This window comes from Dipodomys spectabilis, unplaced genomic scaffold, assembly GCF_019054845.1.
Source record: "Dipodomys spectabilis isolate Male_0828 unplaced genomic scaffold, ASM1905484v1 ptg000018l, whole genome shotgun sequence".
Taxonomy (NCBI): domain Eukaryota; kingdom Metazoa; phylum Chordata; class Mammalia; order Rodentia; family Heteromyidae; genus Dipodomys; species Dipodomys spectabilis.
Genome location: NW_024870695.1, coordinates 2446410 through 2473140, shown reverse-complemented (window position 1 = coordinate 2473140; position 26731 = coordinate 2446410). Strand labels below are relative to the sequence as shown.

Sequence of the window (26731 nt, the reverse complement as noted above, 5' to 3'; positions counted from 1 at the left end):
AAACGATACCCATCTCACATTACACCAAATCAGATTAGTGTAGATTTGAAGATGAACAACAGAAGTATATTTGTAAGCTTTGTACATGGCTTATATAATGTCAAATCTGGAAATCTTGACCCAGGAGGAACCCCGGGGGAGAGAAGCGGGGAGAGGATATAAAAAGCACACACAGGAGAAGTATGAGACCATTCTGCAGGTGAACTTGACACTTGGAGACCCTCAGAAAGGCCTCTATACACTAGCCCCTCCCCAGGCCAAGAACAATAGAGGCAGGCTTTCCTTAAGTAGAAGACTTAAAAAGTATCATACTTGGCCTGACTGGGCTCAGGGAAATAATGCAGAAGCTGTATTATTTTAAGTTCTCAGAGGAGGTTAAGATTAAAGAGCAACTTTTCTTGCAGCAAGCCAACTAGTGCAACTTTGAGAATGTACAGGTAGTCAGTGAGAGGGTAGTATGGAGATACAGCCAAAATACAACCTGGTCTGTCTCTCTATGACAGGACATAGGACAGCCATTTTGCTAACAACCAAGAAAGAAGCAGATAGGGACAGAGGAAGGATAAAGCAAGGGCTGGCTCTACGACTGTAGACTTGAACATACCTTGGCGATAGCAACTCCACTTGAAGGGAAGACTCCCACTGTCTTTTACAGCACATTTCCTCCACCAGTAAATATAGGAAAGGAAAAATAAATTATTTTATTTTACCTTAAACTAGCCAGTTCGTGTGGTCAAAGGCTCAGTGTAGCGAAAGCTTCTGGACATGCAGTCCACAACTGATGTGGTTTGCTATGTGCATCTAGAAAATGACTATTCACAGAAACAATGTCATAGCATGGTAGGCAACAGTACAAAAACACAGCAATGTGACAGTGGGTACTATCCTTAAGTTCTCTAAAGGCTCAGTTTCTCTCATCTATAAAATGGAGGCATAAGGACTTCTGAAAAAATGTAAAGAATTAAATATAAATGTTTACATATTTAAAAACAATGTCTGAAGCCAGAAGCAGATGGCTGTTCATTCCTGTAATCCTAGCTACTCAAGAAGTCTAGATTCAGAGAAGTAAGGTTTGAAGCCAGCTCAAGCAGAAAAATTCTAGAGACTCCAGCTCTAATTAATCAATAAAAAGCTGGACTGGAAGTATGGCTCAAGTGCTAGTGCACAAGCTGAGCCAGACAGCTAATCACATCAAGACCCTGAGTTCAAATCCCAGTACCAGTGGGGGAGAGGGAACATGGGGACAGACAGTATCTGACATCATACCTTCTATATCATCCTAGTTTTACTCTAAAGGAAATAAGCTCAGGAGGTTAAAAACTTTGCTCAGCCATCAGAAAAATGCAAATGGAAGCCATAATGAAATCCTACTCTGCACCACTAGGATGACTGTACTATGGGAAACAATACTGATTGAACATATGTCCTGAGGATATGCAGAAACCAGACCCTTGTGTAAGCTGGTCAGTGTGATCTGGGACAGCCACCATGGGAAACCATTCAGAGATTCCTCTGAAGGCTAAACATAGTGACCTCTATGACACAGCAACTGCCCTCCTAGACATTTATTCAAGCACAGTGAAAACACAAATGTTCACATAAAGTAGCTCAAGGGAGGAAACAATTCAGATGTCTACCAATAGATGAATGGATAAGCATAATTCAATCTATCCATAAAACAGGCTATTTTTCAACTTTAAAAAAGAATCTACTCATAGACACAGACACAAACACAGACAAACACACATGCACATACACACAGAGAGTTAGCAAATTCTAACTCATGAATGAACCTTGAGAACATTATAGCAAGTAAAATAAACCAGTCATAAAAGGATCCATACTGCCTAATTGCATTTATATGAATGTCCACAAAAAGGAAAGTCCAACAATAGAAAGCTGCCTGGAGGAAAACAAGGAGGGACAACTGAAGGATACCAGGGCTTCTTGTAGGGATAAAAATGTTTTAAGGGGGTGGGGGGGGGATGGGTGATGGTAAGGGATCGGAAGGGGAAACAAAGGAGGAGGCAACAATGCTTGATAAGAAATGTACTCATTACCTTGCCCATGTAATTGTAACCCCTCTGTATGGTATTTTCACAATAAAAACAAAAACAAAAACAGTTGTTATTAGAAACATAAAGTTTTAAAATTGGCATGATCGTTATAGAACGAAGTGCTCACTTTTGATTTTCTTTTTCTTTCTTTCTTTTTCTTTTCTTTTCTTTCAGTTGTGGGGCTTGAACTCTAGGCCTGGGTGCTGTCCCTGAGCTCTTCAGCTGAAAGTGAGCACTCTACCACTTGAGCCACAGCACCACTTCCGGTTTTCTGGTGGTTAATTGGAGATAAGAGCCTCATGGCCTTTCCTGCCCAGGCTGGCTTTGAACCACAATCCTCGGATCTCAGCCTCCTGAGTAGCTAGGATTACAGGCGTGAGCCACTGGCACCTGGTTGACTTTTTTTTTTTAACCAGTACCAGAATTTGAACTCAGGGCTTTGAGCTCTCATTCAGCTTTTTTTCTTGGCTGGTGCTCTTCTACTTGGGGCACAGCTCCAGTCCAGCATTTCACTGGCTAATTGGAGATGGAGTTTCAAAGACCTGTCTGCCTAGGCTTCCTTTGAACCTCAACCCTCAGATTTCAACCTCCTAAGTAGCTAAGATTGCAGGTGTGGGCCACCAGCACTGGGTTGAAATGTTCACTTTAAGTAGGTAAGTTGCATGATATGTGAATTATTTCTCAAGAAAATTGTGACCCAAACCTTTTTCCGGACTCAAGTCACATATTAAGGCCAGGGAGGTGAAAACCCTGCACCTGCCAGGTGCTCTCTGCCTCTCTAAGGTGCCTCACTCCTCAGTGTCCAGGCACGCTAGCTTTCATTTCTCTGATATCTTCATGACTCAGAATGTCTAAGAATTCCCCAAGCCAGTGCCAAAGAGAAAGGCTTTTTTCTTTATTTGTTTTGTTTTTTGTAGGGCTTGAACTCAGGACCTGGGTGCTGTCTCTGAGCCTCTTTGTATTCAAGACTAGTGCTCTACTTGAACCACAGCACCACATCTGGTTTTTGAGTGGTTAACTGGAGATATAAGAGTTTCACAGGGGTTTTTCTGCACAGGCTGCCTTCCAACTGTGATCCTTAGATCTCCTCCTTCTGAGTAGCTATGATTACAAGCATGACCCACCAGCACCCAGCTTCAAAGAGAAAGTTTAAAAATATTATATTTGTGTTAGTTGGGGGAAGGGGCTGGGTGTGAGAGTAGGGTAACAATGGAACCCCTATCCAGACTGAATAAATCAGCGCAACCTTATACCAGTCTGGAGGCTCCAAGAGAGCCACTCCCATAGGAAAGACCTTGGACCGGTTTCCTCCTTGGTAAAAGTATATAATCTGGTTCCCATTCAGGATTGGAGTCAGGGAATTGAGGCCCATGTATATACATCTACACACAAACCATTATCAGCTACTATCAAGACATTCAGGAAGTAGCTGGCAAGGATGTGAAGCAGCTCCTACCTCTTCATTCCCATGATAAGACTATATGACCCTGAGGATCTGATAGCCTAAGCTGCTCTATTTGTTCCATGAATATGAAAGCTCCTGTTTCTTCTAAGGTCTTCAGCTCTCTGTGTCTCTCTTCCAGGTCCAAGTCACATCTGATCCCCTAGAGATCCCTGAGCTCCTCTAGCATCTTCAGCTTCCTCCAGACACTCATTTGGTACATGGTCCTGCTGTGAGCAGGACCACCAGCTTCCTAGTGACATGAGAAGGTTTCTCTCCCACTTCCCAAGTCCTTGCTCTAGAGCAGAAACTCATCAGAAGCTTGGAGACAACTGAATGAATGAACAAGTCCACAAACAGCAAGGAACTTACTTTCCACTAGAGAGATCAAGATCTCAAATACTCAACTCATGTGTATATTATAGTCAGTGCTAGTCAGTGCTTGTTAAAATCAAGGCACCAAGCTGGGCACTGGTGGCTGATTCCCGTAATCCTAGTAACTCAGGAGGCTGACACCTAGAGGATTGTAGTTTGAAGCCAATCTGAACAGCAATGTCTATGAGACTTACCACCAATTAACCATCAAAAAACCGGTTGGAGATGAGGTTCAAATACTATGTCAGCTGTGAGCATGAAAGCCAAGTGAGAGCTTAAAGCCCTGAGTTTAAGCCCCAGTACCTGCACACAAAAAGTCCTGAGGAAGTGGAGCTAGGAGGTGCTGTTGAGGGAAAAAAAAAAATCAGCCAGGCACCAGTGGCTAACACCTGTAATCCTAGCTACTAAGGAGGCTGAGAGCTGAGGATATCAATTCAAAGTCAGGCTGAGCAAAAATTTTCATGAGATTTTTATCTTCAATAAGCTACTCAGAAAAATCCAGAAGTAGTGCTGTGGCTCAAGTGGTAGAATTCTAGCCTTGATCACAAAGAGGCTCAGGGACATCACCCAGGCTCTGAGTTCAAGCTCCAGAACCAGGAGAAAAAAAGACCATCCCATGAAAAAAAAGACTCAAGAACAAAAGTGCTTAAGTCCAGTACTGGGTATACTAGCCAATAGGCATCAGTGGACATTCACCTGTTTCCTCATTCACCCAGGACACCATGGAATGAGAAGTGGCAGATCCCAGCCACCAAGATGAGTGTGAGCACCAGTATGCCCAGGAAGGGAGCTGCACAAACATCATATATATCAGCAATAGTAGTCATAAATCTGTTACTGTATGCTATCATCCGGCACTTTCAAGTCAAGACCAATTAAAGTAGATATGATCTCAAAGCCACAGGAGATGGTGACTCCAATCTGGGAAGCAGAGAGGGCTGACCAGGCTCCTGGTCTTCACCTAGACAGCAATGTCAGTTCAACTAGCAATCAGGACAGTGCACATTTCCATCTTACTCCACTGAAGTCCTTCTTGCCCTGTATGGACCATTATACCCCACACGCTCAGTATTTCTTCCCAATATCATGGGTTCTAATCATCTCTCCCCTACAAGGCTAAATAAATGCTTTCATTAATTTTAGTTCCAGGATATTCTACCTCTAATGAGTCCAGAAGCTTTAAGTATTTGCTAGGTTACCTCAACTGGCCTTGAAATATTGGCCCGGGGCTCTTGGTGAGGGATATGTGTACGTGATGGACAGTTGTAAAAAGAGACTTCTCATTCAAATGTGAATACATTCTGTATACCATGCCCAGAGCCAATGGAGATACAGAGTTCCTTGTCTCTAGGGAAAAGTTACATGTTGACTGTTCCCCCCAAAATACTCCCAGTCTAACATCCCAGGAGAGATATCCTGTTGCTAAAAAGGGACAAAAGCTTTATTGAAGATATGCTTTTTCCATGAAAATAAAACAAGTACATCAGAAATCAGGGAGTTATATACAAAGGTCCACTGTCTGGGACGATATATTAGAAATCACTCTATTTCTGCAGAGAATTAGGCTTCCATATTTTTCAATACTCTTCATTTTCTGATGTCCTGATGCAGAAGATAAAAGGCAGACACCAAATCCTAAGGCAGGGAGAGTATTTGAGTAAAGAACTAACACTGAGGCTGACAGCCCACTGGGAATCACTTAAGGGAAGAGAGCCATGGAAGGGGCAGAACTGTAAATGCAAAGCTCATTGTTTTCCTGCACAAACAGATTTGTTTTGGTCAGAGCATGAACTTCAATTCTTCAATGTAAAGGGTAGAGAGAGGATCAAAAAACACAAGGTGAGCTAGGCAAACTCCACCAGGACTGCAATCAGGCAGCTTATTAAAAAGAGAGCCTTGACGGGCGCCGTTGCCTCACACCTGTAATCCTAGCTACTCAGGAGGCTGACATCTGAGGATCACAGTTCAAAGCCAGCCCCAGCAGGAAAGTCTGTGAGACTCTTATCTCCAGTTAACCACCAGAAAACTGGAAGTAGCGCTGTGGCTCAGGTGGCAGAGTGCTCACCTTGAGCTGAAGAGCTCAGAGACAGCACCCAGGCAGAGTTCAAGCCTCACTATTGACAGGGGGTGGGAGGGAAGCGCACAAGAGAGTGAGAGCCTGTTGTTTCCAACAGCCAGTACAACTAGCCAGTGCATATGCATATTTCCCAGGACTGCTGATGGGGGTAAAGGGCTCTTGTACCACTAGGGCTGAGGACTTGGCAGAGCCTGGTGACAAGCTCCTGTATGAGAAGTTATCTACTTACTAGGACTTTACTCCAGGTTTTCAAAGTTCATCTGACCAATGCTCTCATTTTAAAGACCCTTGTAGACAAAGACTTAGCCCAAGGCTGCTTGGAGTAATCCTCTGACATATAGCCCAGGATCTGCTACACCACACCATTTTCCTTAAAGGAGATGAGACTTGAGGGGTGGAGGAAACAAGAATCTATACCTGGGGCCAGCAATTACTTGGGTCCTCCAGCTTGCAGACACTTGTACCTGAGTTATTGATATGTACCACTCCAAGTGCAGCAAGTCCACACTTACAACTCCAGGGCATATATGAAACAGAAGTGGTCACAGAAGAGAAGAATAAGCATAGAGGGGATCCAGTTAGGCACCCAACTCAATACAGTCCAGCAATCTAGTCCAAATACCTTGGAGAGGAAATTCTCTGGGGACAAGTTACACATTCTCCAGTCCCAGCCATGGAGAAGGAAACATGCCTGGAAAGGGATTTAAACTGTCATTGCCTGGAGTGGTAAGGACATATACAACAGAAGCCAAAAACAGAATCTGCAGCCTGTTCTCTTTTTCTTTTTTTCTTTAGTGGTACTGGATTTTTTTTTTTTTTTTGGTCCGGTTGTGGGGCCTGAACTCTGGGCCTGGGCGCTGTCCCTCAGCTCTTCAGCTCAAGGCTAGTGCTCTACCACTTGAGCCACAGCGCCACTTCCAGCTTTTTTCTTTTTGCTTATGTGGTGCTGAGGAATCGAACCCAGGGCCTCAGGCATGCAAGGCAAGCGCTCTACCACTGAGCCACCTTCCCAGCCCGTGGTACTGGATTTGAACTCAAGGCTTTACCCACCCTTGGATCCATGCCTCCAGCACTTTTTGCTCTCACTTTTTGCCTGGGCTGACCTGTGATCCTTAGGATGACATTACCATGCCATGGGGATTTCACAAATTTTAGTATCCAGGCTGGCCTGATCTGTGATTCTCTCAATCTCAGCTTCTCATATAGTTGAGATGATAGGTACATACCAATATTACCTAACTATTGGTTAAGATGGGTCTTGAAAACTTTTTGCCTGTACTAGCCTAGAACCCAGATCCTCCTGAGTGGCTAGAACTACAAGCATGAATCTGATACCCTTTCTCTTTCAAATTCTATTTCTAGAATTCTATCCTCAAGAATTAACTGCAAAAAATAGGGAGTTATATACACAAATGGAGTCAATGTTTCTGAAGTTCCTACTCTCTAAGGTATAGAGAATGAATTCAGAGCCTCAAGTGTTCTTTCTCTGAGCTACATTCCCAAACCCCAAGATGTTTGTTTAAAAAAAAAAAAGCAGGGCTGGGAAGGTGGCTCAGTGGTAGAGCGCTTGCCTTGCATGCCTGAGGCCCTGGGTTCAATTCCTCAGCACCACATAAGCAAAAAAGAAAAAAGCCGGAAGTGGCGCTGTGGCTCAAGTGGTAGAGTGCTAGCCTTGAGCTGAAGAGCTGAGGGACAACGCCCAGGCCCAGAGTTCAGGCCCCACGACTGGACCCCCCCCCCCCAAAAAAAATAAAAAAATAAAATAAAATAAAAAACATAGAGAATGTAAACTTTTTAAAGCCTAGATATAACATGACTTCTTTTCACCAGTAGCAGGTGTCCCTAGGCCTGAGAGGGAAGGGACAGCCTTGATAGGACAGAGCCTTTCCCTTGACTGAAGGCTGTGCAAGCACAGCAAGCAGGAAACAGTGATGGTTTTCCTGCCTTCTCCCTTGCTCTAAATGAACACTCAGAGAAGACAGGAAAAATAGACATCCCCTAGAAAGCTGTTCTCACAATCTACTCAATACAGATGAGAAAGGTCAGGTTTATAGAGATTGCAAAGGCATTCAGAGTCAACTAACAGATGGTAGAATTGGAATTCAACCCACACATATCAATTCAAGTATTTTCTGACAATTGCCAGAGGGCAAACCAATTCAACTTGATTTTGTTTGGCTGATTCCACAAGGAGGGGGATAACGAATACAGCCTGCAATAAGCTATGGGCCTGACTACCAGTCTCAGGACTCACTTAGCCAGCCACATAGTAGTCTCTGACCCTGGTATGTGCTCTGGGCTCTTCTTTATACCAGACTAACTTGAGGGTTCAGGAAAGCAGCAATCCTTGATAAGCTAGGTCTCAAGTCTAAAGCACTCTGGGATGTAAATTGCAAGCCTCTGAATTTACCCAACACCTGCAATGCCTACCTGGCCCTCTGCCCTGGCTCCTACAGTGCAGAGGTGGGCTTGCCAAATGTATTTACAGCACCAGAAGCAGTTACCACCCCAAGAACAGCATACATTCTTATCCTCTACTATCTATTCCTATGACACAGGAAGGATTTTTTTGGGATTCACTCTGGGCAAGTGAACCTAAAAGGATTTGTCATCATATAAACACCAAATAATCATATCAGAGGACTTTGATGGAGAATTGGTTGGCTTTTTAATCTTTGTGTCTTCCTGTGTTTACCAAAATGTGTACAGTAAATATATTATAACTGGGGGAAGTAAAGGAATATTGAACAAGCTCTGGGGCACTTGCTCTGCCTCATACAATCTTTTTTTTTTTTTTTGGGGGGGGGGGGGGGGAGTTCAGTCATGGAGCCTGAACTCTGAGCCTGGGTGCTGTCCCTCAGCTCTTCAGCTCAAGGCTAGCACTCTACCACTTGAGCCACAGCGCCACTTCCCGCTTTTTTCTGTTTGCTTATGTGGTGCTGAGGAATTGAACCCAGGGCCTCATGCATGCAAGGCAAGCACTCTACTACTGGGTCACCTTCCCAGCCTGCCTCATACAATCTTGACTCCCAAATCCAATGCCATCTTTATGTCTTTTCATGGCCTATATTTTAGAGACAAGATTGCTTTGTTTTGAAAAATGTAAGTAGAAAAATTGAAAGCTACAAGAAATGCAAAGGCAAGGACAGTTTTTCACATTTCCTCAAGTGTTTCCACAGAAGAATGTAACCACCTGCTACACCCCTAAGAAAGAAGGAAAGAATCTGCAAAAGAGGAATGTGACTAGGGAGAAGGGAGGAAAGGCAGCAGCTTTCAGCTGGCTCTTCTCAGCTGGCATGTTCAATGCTATGCCTCTGACAGGGCTATTTTTGGGTTTCTGAGTGGGGTAAAAGAAAGAAAGAAAAGAAACACTTTGAGTAGCCATTTTACTGGGCAGCTCCTTGGCCCTGCTTTCCTTCTCACCCCTCCCTATACAACCCCTGAGGAGAAGGAAGCAGACCCTCATATATTTTTTGTTCTCCTTAGCCCCCTCAAACCCTTTTTTCCTCTAAGCTTCTGGAGAATATGTAAGCCTCACCCACTTGCACGTCTCTTTATGCAGAGCTGGGAAAATGTGGAGATAAATAAAGCCTCAATTAGGCAGGCATCCAATATTTGGGGGTAAAATGGGAGGGGTTTGAGGCTCTGTCCCAATCCAGGAATGCCTGAGAAAGCTCCCAGGGCCATAGGCAGCCTGGAGGGTGGAAGCTTCCCACAGCCCCCTCAGCCTGTGCTCACCAGGCATGGTCAGGGTCTGGGAGCTGATCTATTCCCACACACAGCTCCTCAAGGCAGCCTGTCCTGTTGTACAGGTCAGGACCTAGCTCCTCTTGTCATCCTGCACAGAGAAGAAGGAAGGAATCCTTGCTCTCATCCTCTCCATTCCCCCTTTCCAGAGAAGGAACAGGGACCTGCAGAGTATGGACTTGCCCCGGGTAGCGATGTCATTAGGGTGGCCAGACACTGTGGCAACCCTCCAGGCTCAACAAAGGCAGTTTTTCCCCTTTCAACTTTGGAAACTCAGCATTCTTATTTATTCCTTTCTGAGCCTGGAAAGAGCAATGAGAGGGAGATCTTATTTCTTTCCCTAAGTTTTGAGGGGTGGGGGTTGGGGGGAGAGTACAGGCCCACAGAGCCAGCAGAGGCTCAAAGATATTTTTAGAGACATGAGAATTAAACAAGCAGGAACCTTCTGGGGCTGGAAACGGTTTTGTTTCCATCCCTATTCCAAAAGGCCAAATGCGTGGTATAGAGTCAGGGGCTGAAGGAGGAAGCAGAAGAGCTTAGATTCTGGGAAATGAGACCTAAACCAAAAGCTGGCTCCCTAAACATTCTGTCACCCTGTTTCTGAGTGAAGTAAAAAGAAAGAAAAGAAACACTTTGAGTAACTGTTATCTAGTCTGTTTCTTCAGAGCAGGGTGAAAGGCACTATTTCAGAGCCAGACGTGGGGGGGAGGGGGGGGTTAAGCCCTAAGCAAAGTGAGCCTCTGATGTTAGCTCTTGGCCACCCCTACTCAGCCTTAGAGGCACAGGTAAGGAGTGAAGAGATTGAGGTAAAAATCCATCACCACAGGTCCTTTGCTGCTGGTTCTGATTTGACAGAGGGAAAGAGAGAGAGGATTTAAAACAAAGATTTCTTAATGAGCTGCAGTCCTCCAATGGATAAGGCTACCTCAATTCTGAGACCACAACATAGTGTCAAATGTGGCCTGCCTTGCTCAAAAAAATCTCTCTTATAGCCAGGGGAACAGTCACACAAGTCTGTGGGTAGGACACAGAGAAAGGAAACAGAAGACAGGGAACAACCTCAGCCCTCTTGCTAATAGGAGTACACAGATTGTGAAACACTACCCACAGTCCATATTGATAACCTCTACATCAAGCAACTCTACTTGAAAGAATGGTCTCCAAGTCACTGTATCAAAGAAAAGTGAAAATTTGAAAACAACTTGGAAGTAAAGTGTACCTAATGAAGGATATGCTTTCAAGGATGACACAGGAAACTGATGGATAGAATATTCACATCAAAAACAATAGAACTGCACAGAAATGGAGGGACAAAGGGTGAACAAATGCAGCAGTGGCACTCACTAGACACTATGATGAAAATGAACTATATAAACAACTTGTTGGTGGGAATAGGAGGGAAAAACCAGAAGAAAGGGAGGGAAGGGGTGACATTGTCTGAAAAAAAATGTATTCTTTACCTGACTTATATAACTGTAACCTTCCCTGTACATCACCTTTATAATAATACAAATCTAAATAATTATTTTTAAAAAGAACAGGATTTATATTTTTTGTAATCTTGCTCTTTTTTGTCTCATGTAACTACACACTTAAGAGGATACATAAACCATGATATGATTTTTATCTCCAAGTGGAAAGATTTTTTTTTTTTGGTCCGGTCGTGGGGCCTGAACTCTGGGCCCGGGCGCTGTCCCTCAGCTCTTCAGCTCAAGGCTAGCGCTCTACCACTTGAGCCACAGCGCCACTTCCGGCTTTTTTCTTTTTGCTTATGTAGTGCTGAGGAATCAAACCCAGGGCCTCAGGCTTGCAAGGCAAATGCTCTACCACTGAGCCACCTTCCCAGCCCCCCAAGTGGAAAGATTTACTCAGCAACTTTGTTTTCTGCTTCCTCTAGTTTTTTTTATGTACCTACATACTTCTAGTCATGGGGCGCTTCACTGCTCTGGACAATTCTGCCTTATGCATGGGATACTTTCTTTGCCTAGTACACCACTCTCTCACCCTTCAATTAGTCTTTTTTTCTTTCCAGGAAAACCACAGAGCTCTCTAGCTGGCCCCTCATCTAGCCCCTGTGAATGGACAGGGCCAATGTATTTGCCTGTCTCTCTTACAGCTTATGCTCCCCACAGTTGCCAACCCCTTCATGGCTGGCTAGACTATAAGATCTTGGAAGGCAAGGACTTTTTCTATCTTTTATTTTTTCCAACATCAAGCACATCCAAGGCACATCAGCAAAGCAATAACACATGAATGAATAAGTTCAACCTTTCATGATTTCCCAAGGCCATGGGCACAGCCCTCAAGGAGACATGTGGACTGAAGAGAAGGAAAATACACCAGTGCTCATGCCCTGAAATAAGGACAAGTCTGAGCCCCAGGTCTCCCTGGTGGCATTTCTCAAGGCTGCCAGAGTATCAGTGGCAGAACCTGTCCTGGCCCTGACAACAAGGGTCTTATTGTTGGGCCCAAGTAGGTGACTGGGCCCATGAGTAAAGGGCTCATTCACCAAAGGAGATTAGATAAACTGCCTCCATCCAATTCTTCTAGAATAGCAGTCATCATTAACTCTTAGGCTTCTAGCAAGAGTTCCAACAAGAAATCTGCAATTTCAACTGTTCATAAGGTATCTTATCTTCATAAAATAGGTTGGAGCAAATCACAGACACAGTATTTAATTCAGCATACATACAAGCAGGTGTCACTGGCAGATGTGGTGCATTCACATTCAACATACATGCACTCTGAAAAGTACAAACAGATCTATATGGGACCATAACAATAATATGACCCTCCCAGGACCAAACAAGGCCAGGGAACAGAAGTAGGGAAGGTAGAATAGTTTGCTCACAGTGGCGACCAGCACACCTCATCAGCATGTAGACCACTTCTGACACACACAGAAGGTACCCAGTTTGATCAACCAAACATAGTAACAAGTTCAATTCCCTGAAAAAAAACTTATAAAAAAGACCACAAAGAAAATACAATCAAAACTTTCAAGGACAAAAGGCCAGGAAGGAGACAACAGCAAACATGAAACAGCAGATAAGTTATGGAATGGGGAGTAGCTGGATACATGGAAGGTGGAGGTGGGACACAGGATGTTTCTGGAGAATGGTCAGGAGGAAATAAGCCAAGACTTCCTCAGATCCCTAAAAGCCTCAGGCTTGGAGGCCCTAGCCCAAGGTTCACCATGTACCTACCAGCAGCAACCAGAGTCACTCTCTGAAAATGCTCTGACTCAGACACATCGCTGGGAGATACTCTGCTGTACAGAGGTCTCCCTACACTACAGATGAGGAAATTCCTATTTGGGGAATAGCCCAAGACAAGGATCGCTTACAACTGGTGTTCTCCAAATAACCGAGGTGGAGAATTTCCTTTCTGGCAACATTTGAAGATTCTCCCAACTATTCCAGTCAATCCTTCTAAGTCAGGGCTCTCAGTAGCATCCCCAGGTATATCCTGTACAGACGGTCTCATTCTAAGGTTAACACTTGTTTGAGAAAACCCAAGGGCAAAACCAGCAGAAAATAAACTAGGAAAGTGCATGTCAGAACAGAGCAGATGATACTTCAAAGTAGCTCAAATTATTAAAGGAATTATTGGTTGGGCTGGCATGTAGGGCAGGTGGTTGATGGAGCTCGGCGTGGCCCCAGCAGTGGTGGGCAGGCCTGGACTACCAGCTGGGAGCCTGGGTACTGGGCCCTGCAGGAAGAAAGCATGGAAAAGTACCTGCCTGAGCTCATGGTGGAGAAAGACTGGCCAGACCCCTCGTTCATGCATGGTGAATCTGCACTGGTGAACCGCAAAACAGAAAAGTTTCAAAAAGAAGAAAGCAAGGATGAAGACAAGTACATTGATGTGGTGACGAATAAGAACATGAAGCCAGGACAGAAAGTGTTCATTCCTGTAAAACAGTTTCCCAAGTTCAACTCTATGGGAAAGCTGGTTCCATGTGGCCATTCTAAACTGAAGTGCCTACAAGATGAAACCCTGACAAAAACATCCATCCTTGGAAAAGGCTCCATGAGAGACAAGGCAAAGGAAGAAGAGTTGAGGAAAAGTGGAGAAGCAAGGTACCTCTACCTCAATGATGACTTCCATGTGCTCACTGAAGTGTTTGCTCCACCAGCAGAAGCCCGTGCCCAAATGGGACATGCTTTGGAAGAAATAAAAAAGTTCCTCACCCCTGACTACAATGACAGATCCGGCAAGCTCAGCTTCAGGAACTAACATATCTGGATGGTGGTGCAGAGAATGCAGATGCTCCAGTGGTGTGAGGGAAGCCCACCCTACTATAAGAGGTGTAGCCAGAGGAAGAGGATTACAGCCCAGCCAGTTGGGGGTTGGTGTACCACAAGGGACACCAGCTCCCAGGGGAGTCCTTTCCACCCCAGGGCCAGTGAGCCAGGGAAGAGGACTTTTTACTTCCAGGGCTAGAAGAATGCCTCCAAGTGGGTATAGAGCTCTATCACCACCCCAACACAAGAAACCTACAGAGAATATGATTATGACAATGGATAAACACCAGAGTTACGATTCCTATGATAACAGCTACAGCACCCCAGCTCAAAGTAGAGCTGACTACTATGATTATGGATGTGGACTCAGAGAGGAGATATACGATTCCTATGGGCAAGAGGAGTGGACTAACTCAAGACACAAAGCACCTTCAGCAAGGACGGCAAAGGGCGTCTAAAGAGACGAGCCATATGGCAGATATTGACTGTACCATCTGATGTTGGGAAATAGCCTATCTCCACCCATCTTGTATACTATCCAAAGTAATTTTTTCTAGGAACAATCTCTTTTTAAATAAATCAAAATGCTTAAAACCTAAATGGATGGAACTTAAAACTACTTTGTTTGAAACATCAACCTGGGCAGAAAAAAACAAGACATGTAAAATTTTGTTATTTCTAGTCTGTGTATGAAAAAAAAAGGTCATCAAAAGGAAAAAAAATAACTTTGATTAACTAGTGTTAAACAAAAAGATAGGTTACTAAATATGTTAATCTATTCTTTTAACATAAGCCTCACCTTTCACTTTAAAAGTTTCCATAGAGTTGAGTTATTTTATCTTTAAGCCATATGCTAGATTTTTTTCTTCTTCTCTTGCCAACAGGTGTAAAAAGGGAAGCCAGTTTCAAGTGAAAATAATGTATTCTTTTGTAACTCATCTTGAAATGTTCTGTATTGTTAAGCAAAGTCTCCTATTGCTTGATACTAAATAAACTTTTGAAAGAAAAAAATTATTACAACTACGAAATAAGAATAATACATTCTGTAAGGGGACATAGAACAAAAGTGAGTTGTAAGAGAAAAAAAATAGTGAACTGGAATAAAAGTAAAACAAGAGTTCTATAAGGCAGGGGTAACAAAACCTCAGGTCCAACAAAGCAATTCAGAAACAGTAACATTAGAGACTATCCAGAGAACATGGCAGGAAATCTCAGGCACGAGAAGAGGGAGAGAGGGAGAGGGAGAGGGAGAGGGGAGAAGGAGAGGGAGAGGGAGAGGGAAGAGAGAGAGAGAGAGGGAGAGGGAGAGGGAGAGGGAGAGGGAGAGGGAGAGGGAGAGGGAGAGGGAGAGGGAGAGGGAGAGGCAGAGGGAGAGGCAGAGGCAGAGGGAGAGGGAGAGGGAGAGGGAGAGGGAGATGGAGAGGGAGAGGGAGAGGGAGAGGGAGAGGGAGAGGGAGAGGGAGAGGGAGAGGGGAGGAAGAAGTCACAGAGCAAACAAGCATAAACAGAGACATCTACCACCAAAAGAATGGAACATGTTTCCATGTTGAAAGGCACACAGGTTTCCCACTTGATGAAAGAAAACAGATCCATGCCAAGGCATATCTCAATGAAATTTTAGAGCTCAAGGAATAAAAAAAAGCTTCAACATCTGAAGAAGGAAAACTAATCTCATTTACAAAGGATTAGGCATCAGACTTTTTTCTAAACAGCACTGTAGAGGTTAGAGACAAAGAACAATGTTTTCAGAATTCCAAGGGGAGAATGATTTCTGATCTCGGAAGAACAGCAAGCACAGCCTCTGATCCAGAGTATAGACGGGAAGCATTTTCAGATGGTCAGAGCCTCGAAGACCTTTCTTCTCTCCTGTCTTTCTCAGGAGAGAATGAAGGGGGAACACCAGAAGAAAGAAATATGGACCTACAGAACCTAGGAAAAGAAGGAAATCCTAGAATAAGGTGAAAGAGAGATCCAGGCAAGAGTTACAATGCAGGCAGCAGAAGAGCCAGTCCACTCTAGAACAAAGGGGCAAGAGGCCCCATGAGGGGTGTTACTACCACAATAAAAAAGAATCACTATCCTAGGCTGAGAGGAGTTACTCATTTCTGTTGGGAAGTTTGAAGTTCAATTATGGATATTTTAACAGAAAATCAAATGAAGGTGGAAGAAGTCAAATTCTACATAAGAGAAGGAATACAATCCTTTAAATGTACACTTTTTATATTGTCACTGTCATGGTGATATAACTACTGACTCCGTTCCAATATTTAATTCAGTATAGCCATCCTTCAGGATGAAGGATAAGAGATGTGACACATTTGTGCCTGTGTGACACACATGTATGTAAAGTCAGGCCAGGAAGGTGAAAAGAACTAAATCGTGTGTGTGTGTGTGTGCGCGCGCGCGTGTGTGTGTGTCTGTCTGTCTGTCCTGGGGCTTGAACTCAGGGCATGAACACTGTCCTTGAGCTTTTATGCTCAAGGCTAGTGCTCTATCACTTGAGCCACAGCTCTACTTCAGGCTTTTTGGTGGTTAACTGGAAATAAAAGTTTCTTGGCCTCCCTTGTCTGGGCTAGCTTCAAACGTCAGTCCTCGGATCTCAGCCTCCTGAGTAGCTAAGATTACAAGTGTAAGTCCCCAGCCCCCAGCTTAATCCCATTTTACAGAGTATAAAATCAATACATGCTATATTTTGAAACTCAAGAAAATGTAGTAGTAAAAACATGTTCTTTACATGAGGGAAAGGATATAGCTTGGTGGTATAAACCTGTCTGATGGGCATTAGTAATGAGCAGTTGAGACCAGCTTTTTCAATAGCTAGGGAGGTCTGGAAGAGGGTAGTACTACGTACACGTATTGTTTTTATTTTTTTTTGGGGGGGGGTGTCTGGCCGTGGGCCCTGAACTCTGGGCCTGGGCGCTGTCCCTCAGCTCTTCAGCTCAAGGCTAGCACTCTACCACTTGAGCCACAGCACCACTTCCAGCTTTTTTCTTTTAGCTTATGTAGTGCTGAGGAATCGAACCCAGGGCCTCAGGCATGCAAGGCAAGCGCTCTACCACTGAGCCACCTTCCCAGCCCCACACTTATTGTTTTATAAAAACAAAACCCCTTAAAGTCTTGAAACTTCCCATCTGGTCCATTTTCAGCCTCCACATATATCAGAACATGAGACCCAAGGGTAAGTACTGAATAAAAGGGAGAAAAATAAGTATGTATCACATAGTATATCTCCTCCTTCTCAACTATCATGCCAATGAGAAATCAAAAGATTTTTTTAAGGGTCGGGTTCTGCTCTCAGATCCAGTACATGCACTTCTCTGCTTATATATGCACATATTATGCTCTCTTCATTGGAAGCAAACCCTAAGGCAATCACTGAAGCAAAGTACCTGGTGCTTGAAGAAGCTGGAGCTGACCATCTCCAAATACCAAGGTAGTTACACAGTTTAAATGCTTGACTTTGAATGAAAAAAACAACAACTTTTAAATCAAATAACTGGATGTGTTCAGAAAAATCTAGTATCAGACAAATGTTTTCTCCTAATCGAGAAAAGGGTATCTATATGGAGAAGACCAACGGTGCCAAACTGCCACTTGTTTATGCAGCATTCAAATGTGAAACTGCACCCAAAGAAGCATGTCCTGTACATTGGGCCTACCCCTACTCTGTCCCTTCAGACTACTGCACAGGCTGCGTAAGGGCAGCCTTCAAGCACACCCACCTGTTACTTCCCAATTGTCTGTAGATGGAGAAACAAGCCACAGAGTTAAGTCACAGCCTCCCCCCGCCCCCCCATCTGTCCCTTTGCAGGAGTCAGGCAATGGTGACAGCCCACTCATCTGGCTGGCCCTGTTCTCACCTCAACAGGCAGCCTGAGGAGGAAGTGTCCATCTTTCCCTACAGAACCTCTGAAGAGAGAGAAAAAAATGTCAGGTGACATAAAGAGAAAACAGCAACTCACCTCATGCTCAGCACAGCAAGCCACAAACAGTGGAGTCAAGGAAGAGACAACATGGAAGAGAACAAGGTAAGAGGTCTCCAAGGCCTCCAGAAGCCTTACAGAATTCCTATTAACCCTGTTATGGTCTTATCACCAGTATATTCCCAGTCCAGGAAGAACAGTGAGAAGGTAAATTCCAAACCTCTGCTTTCCTCTCTGATCCTCAGGGACATGGCAATGTCCCCATGGTGTTTCATACATGCCCAATATGTGACAACTAGAATCCACATGAGATATATGATAGTCTGTCCTCTCTGAAGCTCTAGGGCTGGCTATGAACATGAGGTCTCCACATGACCAAACAGGTCTGAAATATGAAACAGAGCAACTGAGGTCTGGCACACAGACCACAGGAGTCTTGTCAAGAATTGTGCTATATCTCCCGTGCTCTCATGAAAGAGATAGTATGATACAGGCAATGGAAACACAAAGCCAGGGCCGAAGGAAGTGCTAAGAGCTGGGTAATAGGACTCTTGGTTTAGCAACAGGGCCCAGAGTGGTCACCATATCATCAATAACAGAGAAAAGCTTTTTCTTTTTTCTTTTCCTTTCCTTTTCCTTCCTCCCCTCCCCTCCTTTTCCCTTCCTTCCTTCATTCCTGGTGCTAGTACTAGGGGACTTAATATTAGAGCCTCATATTCTTGCTTGGCTTTTTCACACTTCCATTTCCAGCCTATGTGAGTTCTATTCTTATGCCTATAGTTTACTCTCTCAAATGGCAGCATTTACATAGAGCTATGCAGGTATGCCTGGGCCAACTGACTGCCTTCTTAACTTCTTACACAGTTATCAACTGTGCATTCTTCCAACATATAATGAAGACCCCTCCCCCCAAAAAAGGTAAGAAATAGGAAACATTTTCACCATAGCATTCCCTGCCCCCTCTACTGCAGCCTCTTGCCTTTCCCTCCTACCTTCACACTCTCCAGGATAAGGGTCCTAACAGTCCCCATCTTCTAAAGCTGGGCAAATAGAAGGACTATGGGTCATATGGCATAGGGAAATGGTCCTATATAAGGAACTGCCATCTGGAGATGATGCCAGAGACACCAGCTGCAGTGCTGGGTGCAGTATTTTATTTACCCACAATTTTGCATGCCTACTGCTCACTGCTAGATGGATATTGAGGAGCCTCTGTCCCTCAGTAGCTCACTAGTTCATTGAGGACAATGCCTTGTTCACACAAAACCCAGCCCTGAGAACCACTGGTGAATGTGGACCTGTATCTGGAACCATAAGCAGGTAGCTATGGAGCCTTCTTCCTACCCTCTACTCAGAGGGTAGGGGTCTCAAGTTTCCTGCCCTGTCACAGGTGAGCACTTATCTCCAAGGCTCCTCCTTCTTGGCACTACATGCATCTACTACCATGGTCCCTCCAGTTACACTACAGCAGGCCTCCAGAGTACAAGTTGCTTTAGGTTGTGTCTCTTGCTGAGAAGCCACTGGAGTCATTGCCACCCAGGTTCAAATCAGCCTTATCCCATCACTAACTCAGGGCTTAGAGTTAAGAGGTAACCTGACCCTCTGCTCCCCAATGACTTCCCTGTACCATACAAGCTCAATGCAGGCACTTTATGCCTTCAACAGGTATGAAGCCATGCAACAATGGCCACAAAGGTACAGGGCTTCTGCTCCAGCTCATCCTGGCACAATAGCACTCAACAAACATTAACCAGATAAGGCTCTGGAATGTCCCAGTCCATGGGCCTGTAACCTATGGCTTCGGGCAAGAATGCCAGCTCTACCTGGAAAAAGCTTCAACCTTGGGCAAGTTACTGACCTTTCTGGAGCTATGAAAGAAGATATACTGTGGTGATACATGACTTCTCATTTTTTTTTTTTTTTGGTCCAGTTGTGGGGCCTGAACTCTGGGCCTGGGCACTGTCCCTCAGCATTTCAGTTCAAGGCTAGCACTCTACCACTTGAGCCACAGCACCACTTCCGGCTTTTTTCTTATGTGGTGCTGAGGAATCGAACCCAAGGGCCTCAGGCATGCAAGGCAAGCGCTCTACCACTGAGCCACCTTCCCAGCCCACTTCTCATTTTTGTATTGATGGCTAAGGCTAGCTAGTCCTAACAAGGTAGGGAGTTCCCAGAGGAGGTAAGCCGTAGGGCTCTACCACAATGATAGCCACTGTACCCTGTGCATGGACAGCTGATGGCACCAATATGACCTGTTTTCAGCTGAAGCACAGGTGCCACCAGGTCCCAGGCCGTAGGCACCTTACGGCCCTACTGGCTATCACTTCTTCAGCCAGATGACAGGAGCCAGGCACAACCCCAGAGTAGGTTCAGGGAGAGAATGAACTGCCATATAGCAGACTCTGAAGTGCAGAGATAAAGATGGAAGCCAGGTTACTTCAGGAAGGACGGGGTGGGAGAGAATGTACCTCTCAGACCTTTCTGCCCAACAGGACAAGCCTGCTTTGTGAGGCTGGCTGGAAGCAGGACACAGCTGGGACTGCTCCAAGTCCTTCAAAGCCCAGTAGTATTGGGATTGATTTTGTTCTTCCTCCACCTGATCTGTCCCTATTTCTTTATTTCAGTGTCCTGGGCTTGACTTAAACTTTATATGTGAGATATAAACATAAGACCAGGCTCACTATAGGATGACAGACTCTTAAGGACAATAAGCAATCTCTTCTTCCTCCTTGTGAGCCCTCTCATTGAACAAGTCACTTAACAGTGATATAGCTCCATTTTCCACTGTGGGACTTGGGCTTGTCTCTTGAGCTAACCTGTGCTACTACAACCTGGACAAAGCCTTATCTTTCACCCAGCCTGCAGAAAGGTCTGGCTCTTTCTGGTCTTCCTCGCATGGACATCTGATGCTGCCTTACTCTAGAAAAAGCTGCCGCCCAAATGGCATTGGAACCATCCATCCCTGTGGCTTCCTTCTCCTTTCTATCTGTAATGGCTCACCTCTGACAGTAGCATCAGTGAATACTACATACCCCTGATGAGTTCCCCTAGCTCACTGAGAGCTGAGGAAAAAAGAAAGGAAGAGCTATACCCTCCACTCAAAGGCAGAAGTTCTGCTAGAAAGAGGGAAGGCCCTTCCTACTACTCTCCTGGATAGGTCCAGGAAAGGTCACTGTAGCTCTCAGGTTTGGCTCGCACCATCTCTCTGGAAACTGTTGAGACAGGATCTACAAGCCCTTCTGTTTCTGCCACATCTTTTGGTCACATTTGCAGCTGGCTGAAAAACATACCCATAGCCATGCTTGTTCCTCCTGAAACCTGTGAGCATTCCATTAGTTGGCAAAAAGGCAGGTGAGATTAAAGAGATGGCAGACCACTCTTGATTTTATCCAAGTGGGCCCTGAATGCAGCCCTGAAGGTCCTTCTCATCAGAAAGAGGCAACAGGAGAGCTGATAGGTCACAGAAGTCAATAGGCTGACAGATACTAGAGGTGGCAGAAATGGTCAGCTGAGGAAGGCATGCAATGGCCACTGCAGCAAAAGACAGCACCAGGGATTTATTCTCAGAGCCTCAGAACGAGCAGCCTGTTTATACCCTGTCTTGGACCTGATTTCTAGAAACTGATAGAAAGTATGTGATTTTAAGCCACCTACTTTGTGGAACTTGTTATAGCATCAATACCTAACATGTTGTATGTGTGATCAATGCCTACCCCACAAAGAAATGCCTCGCAATCTACGCCAACACGCCTCAGACAGGTGAACATACAGTACAAGAGGATTGCCCTTCCTAAGATTCCTCACATTGCTTACTTGTGTTTCTGAGACCCTATCAGCATGACTTTCTCCCTGGGCTCAAAGAGCTTTCTTTTTTTTTTTTTTTGGTCGGTCATGGGCTTGAACTCTGGGCCTGGGCGATGTCCCTCAGCTCTTCAGCTCAAGGCAAGCGCTCTACCACTTGAGCTACAGCGCCACTTCCGGTTTTCTGGTGGTTTATTGGAGATAGGAGTCTCACGGTCTCTCCTGCCCGGGCTGGCTTTGAACCGCGATCCTCAGATCTCAGCCTCCTGAGTAGCTAGGATTACAGGCGTGAGCCACCAGCGCCCGGCTTCAAAGAGCTTTCTACCATGATAAAAAGCCACCCTCTCCCCCTTCTTCCTTACAGCCATAGTAGAGTTTTTTGTTGTTGTTGTTTTTTTTTTGGTCAGTCACAGGGCTTAAACTCAGCCTGGACGCTGTCCTTCAGCTCTTCAACTCAAGGAGAGTGCTCTACCGCTAGAGCCACATTGCCACTTTCAGTTTTCTGGTTTTCTATTGGAGATAATGAGTCTCATGGACTTTCCTGCCTCAGTTGGCGTTGAACTGTGATCCTCAGATCTCAGCCTTCTAAGTAGCTAGGATTATAGGCATAAGCCACCAGCATCCAGCTAAAGATTCTTATGAAAGTGGGCTAAACAGGGAGAGAGCAAGAAGACAGACACATATTTAGCTGCTTGACCTCAGTCAGCCTTCAATTCACAGACTGTTTTCTTTCTTTTTTTTTTTTTTTGGGTCCAGTCGTGGGGCCTGAACTCTGGGCCTGGGTGCTGTCCCTCAGCTCTTCAACTCAAGGCTAGCACTCTACCACTTGAGCCACAGCACCACTTCCGGCTTTTTTCTTTTTGCTTATGTGGTGCTGAGGAATCGAACCCAGGGCCTCAGGCATGCGAGGTGAGCACTCTACCACTGAGCCACCTTCCCAGCCCTCACAGACTGTTTTCTAACCCATAGTATTACCTATTACTGGGAAGGTGCCAAGCCAAGAGCATATAGTCAGGTGGGCCAGGTTCAATGGCAGGAATATCTGAGAAAGTCCCAGTATGTGTAGGGGAAGGGAAAGGGAGGAGAGTATAAGGTAATGATGGAAAGGATTTGCCCTGAAGAATTTGGTAGCCTCCATGATGGTCCACTTTGTTTATGAGCATGATTGTGGCACACTCATTTGTGAACACACTGGTATTAGCACAAGGCTTTGCCTTTTCATCCCTACATGTTTTCTGTTGTAAACTTTCATAAAATGACTCTTTTTCAACAGTTCTTTCCCTGCTGCTACTTAGTTTCCAAGCCAATTATTCCAAGCTGTGCACTTTCCTAGCACTCCTCTCTCTACAGGAGGGAGACATCCAGCCCATAATCACTGTAGCCTGCAACCTACAGGACAATGCCCAGCAGCTGTAGGAACTCCACCCAAGCTCTGCAGGTGGTGACCAGATGCCAATCACAGTCCATCCTCTCCAAGCTTCCCCAGGAGAAACAAAGCCATTACCAATGTCAGAGAACTGCTGCTCCTACTGTCCCCAGCAAGTCCTCCCCATCACTGTAAGAATACTACATATGACAAAGGGCGGACAGATGGTATCCAGGTAGACAAGACGCATAGCCACCACCACCATGGTGCCCTTGAGCCTACTTGCTAGATAACTGCAAACATACTGGGAAAGGAGATTGTCTGGGACCTAATTATGGCATTGACACTTAATTACAATTTACTGCCCTTGTTTCCTAACTTACAATACTGTGGAGGAAGACAAGGACACTGGACAGTCTCTAAGACAGAAAGGTACTAACTGGGTAGCTGAGGCAATCACTGGGTTCCGTACCTAAGTACTACTCCCCTCAGCATGGTCTGAAATTTGAAAAGGTGGCTCTTTAGACAGAGGCCTTAAAATGTTTACAACAGAGATACAAATATCAAAGAGTAAGGGAGGATGGCTGGCAGATGTACCACCTCCCACCCATTACACACTTATTACAAACTCTCACTGATGAAGGCCCAGCCCTCACGGCGCCCACTTCCCTAAAGGTGACACTCACATGGAAATAAGTACAGGGTACTCTCTGTACTCTAGCAGGTGCCTTGGGAACAAGGACACAGAGAGGATTTAGGCTAACCTAAACTACTTCTGTCATCTTAGACTCACTTGCATGGGTTGATTGTGCCTGCTAGCTGACCCTCTCTGCCTACCTGACTAGTTCCTGTATGCTCTTCTCTAACTTCTTCCCTTTTCAAAGCTTAGGCTGGCCACATCTATCTTCCATATTGGAGAAAAAGTATTAGCCAGCTCTGTAACACTAACAAAATACTAACATGCTTAGTAAGAGGTTTTGTTTTTGCTTATGCTTCTAGAGCTTCGATTCCAAACCCTATTGATATGGGCCTTTAGTAAGTGTGTCACATTACACTGGAAGTACACATCAGAGCCAGTGATACTATCTCTAACTAAGAAGAGGCAAGAGAACAGGGTCCCACAATCCCTTTTGCTCTCATATCCCCACTGACCTAAGGCTCCATCTCTTAAAGGCCCATATACCATCTCCCAATGGCACCCTGAGAACAAAGATTTTTTTACACACACACACACACACACACACACACACACACACACACACACACACACACACATATACCCTTGGGGGACACTCAACCAAAGTAAAACAGCACATAGCCCTCAAACTGCCTGCAAGGCCTCTATGGAAACAGAGGTCTCTACAGGCCCCTACCTTATACACTGCTGATCAAAGAAACTCACTACTCTCCCCACACCTGTGCGTCAGCCCGTAGGAGACAGTCTCAGTCACACTCTTCCAGTTAGATTTCCTTATCTATAACATAGAAGGCCTGGATCAGATGACAGCTAGAAACTCCCAGGTTATCACACCTAGTAGTCTACCTCTTCTTTCGTGATCCACCTATGATAGATCATCTGCTGACAGTTTCCATCCTTAGTTGCTACTTATGTGGGAGACCAATTCACAGCTGTGAACAAGGAGAAAGTGCCACAGAGTCTCACAAGTTGTGTCCCCCTAGCTCCTCCCCCAATTTTCCAGCTTGGGTTAAAACTCAGGCCCCAGTTTCCAGAAAACAGTATTTAAATTTCCTCCATACTAAAGGCCCCACTGAGAAACAGAAAGCATTCCTACATCTGCAATGCTCCTTCCAATGAGGGACAGTTCATCTATTACAGTGAGTCAAAAAACAAGCAATAATAACAACAACAAAAATTAGAAGGGTTGATATTGTCCAAAAAGAAATATCTTTCTGGGCTGGGAATGTGGCTTAATGGTAGAATGCTTGCCTAGCATGCATGAAGCTCAGTACTACATAAACAGAAAAAGTCAGAAGTGGCACTGTGGCTTAAGTGATAGAGGGCTTGCCTTGAGCAAAAAAAGCTCAGGGAAAGTGCCCAGACCCTGAGTTCAAGCCCCAGGACTGGCAAAAACAAAAACAAAAAACAAAACACAGAAATCTCCTCCTTACCTACTTACGTAACTGCAACCCCTCTGTACATCAACTTTATAATACAATAAAATTTTTAAATTGTTTTCAAAATCAGATCGTATTTGCCTTACTTCCCAGAAGGAAAAGGAAGTCTCTGGGCAGATGACACCAATATCTTAGCCAAGTCAGTCCCCAAGAGTTCCATCCACAGTGAGAGCCTGGGAGAATCATGGGCAGCCATTATTAGGGGAAAAAGTACAGAGGAAAAAAGGTGGCTGTTTAAGTTCCTTGATCCTGTGCTCCATTCTTTCCTGAGAAGCAGGAGGTGTGGCCAGATTCCTCAGACTCTTACTGGTGCAGCTACTCTGAGTCCACCTCACCCCAGCCTGCATCTGCAAAGTTTCTTTTCCATTTTTGGGAAATCTGCCTCCCTTGCACACTCACCAGTTACACAGTACATAGATATATAAAAAAGAATATTTCCCAAAAAAGGAAAAGAGACTCCAAAAAGTGATCCCATCTCTTAGCTGCCTGGAAAGGCAATGGTCAGCCTCTGGAGATTGACGGAGTCCAGCAACCCCTCCTGGTAGAGGTTCCCAAGGTTCCCTGGCAGGAAAGGGACTGACTACTTGCTTTCTCCTGAAGGCATGCCGTAACCCTCAGACATCTACCTGCCTCCCCCAGTCCAGCCAAGAAAGACTAAGATAACCTTCCCCATTCAGTCTTCAGAATTTTTAGAAGGGTACCATATATCCCTAACTTTGCTAGGATCATTCCTTTGTGCTACCTTCTGTTTTCCTACCTATGCTGGTCCTTTCCCAAGCTGGAAGTACACATTCTGCAGCAAGGCACCAAAAAGTATGTGAGCTCAATGTCACAACTATTTACTATCTCTGGGACACATCAGACAATGCAGAAACCTACCAAGAATTTTCAGGAACGCAATGAATGGGGGTGAGGGGGTGTGCCACAGCTGTGGGATGTCACTATCTACTTGGTAACATTTAACTAATAAAAACAAGTATAATATTGTATTTTTAAAAATTCCAAGTAGATTGTGATTAAGTGTTAAGGAACTGACCAGCCATAAAATGCTACAGTTACATAGAGCAGAAGGGTAAGCCACCAGGGCTGGAACTGGGCCTAGCAGGACTGATAAGATCAGACATCAGAGATGGATATAGACTACTCAGAGCCGCTGCTGTGGGAAAACACTTTACAGGCACTGTGGCCCTATACACCATGGGAAGAAATATGTGATGCCTAGGGCAAGACACAGTCAGTTCTGCTATCCCTGGGGTGGCCTGATGTCAGAAAGCCCCACAGAAATCTTCCTCCAGAGTAGGAGAGAGTCTACCCCTATTTTACAAATGCCATTTCCCTTAAGGCTGGAAGCCAAACCTTCCCCACAACTCTCTCACAGGATTTCTCTCACTGTGCTTCCAAAGAACAGAGCTGATAGCAAATCAAACTTATATTTTAAACAAGAAAGAGTATTTACAACTTACAAACTTTTCCACTTTTTGTTGGCATGGTCTGTCTCTTACAAAATTACATTAAAAGTCATAAACCCCCCCCCCAAAAAAACCCTTATATTTAAATTATT

General features: G+C 44.8%; 1 protein-coding gene and 1 pseudogene across 3 annotated transcripts in view; one reads left to right on the top strand and one right to left on the bottom strand.

Moving 5' to 3' along the window:
• Positions 1-26731, bottom strand: part of LOC122103295 (myosin phosphatase Rho interacting protein) — a 144621-nt gene that overhangs the window by 79435 nt on the left and 38455 nt on the right. The window lies entirely within an intron of this gene.
• LOC122103523 lies at positions 13424-14429 on the top strand (annotated as a pseudogene).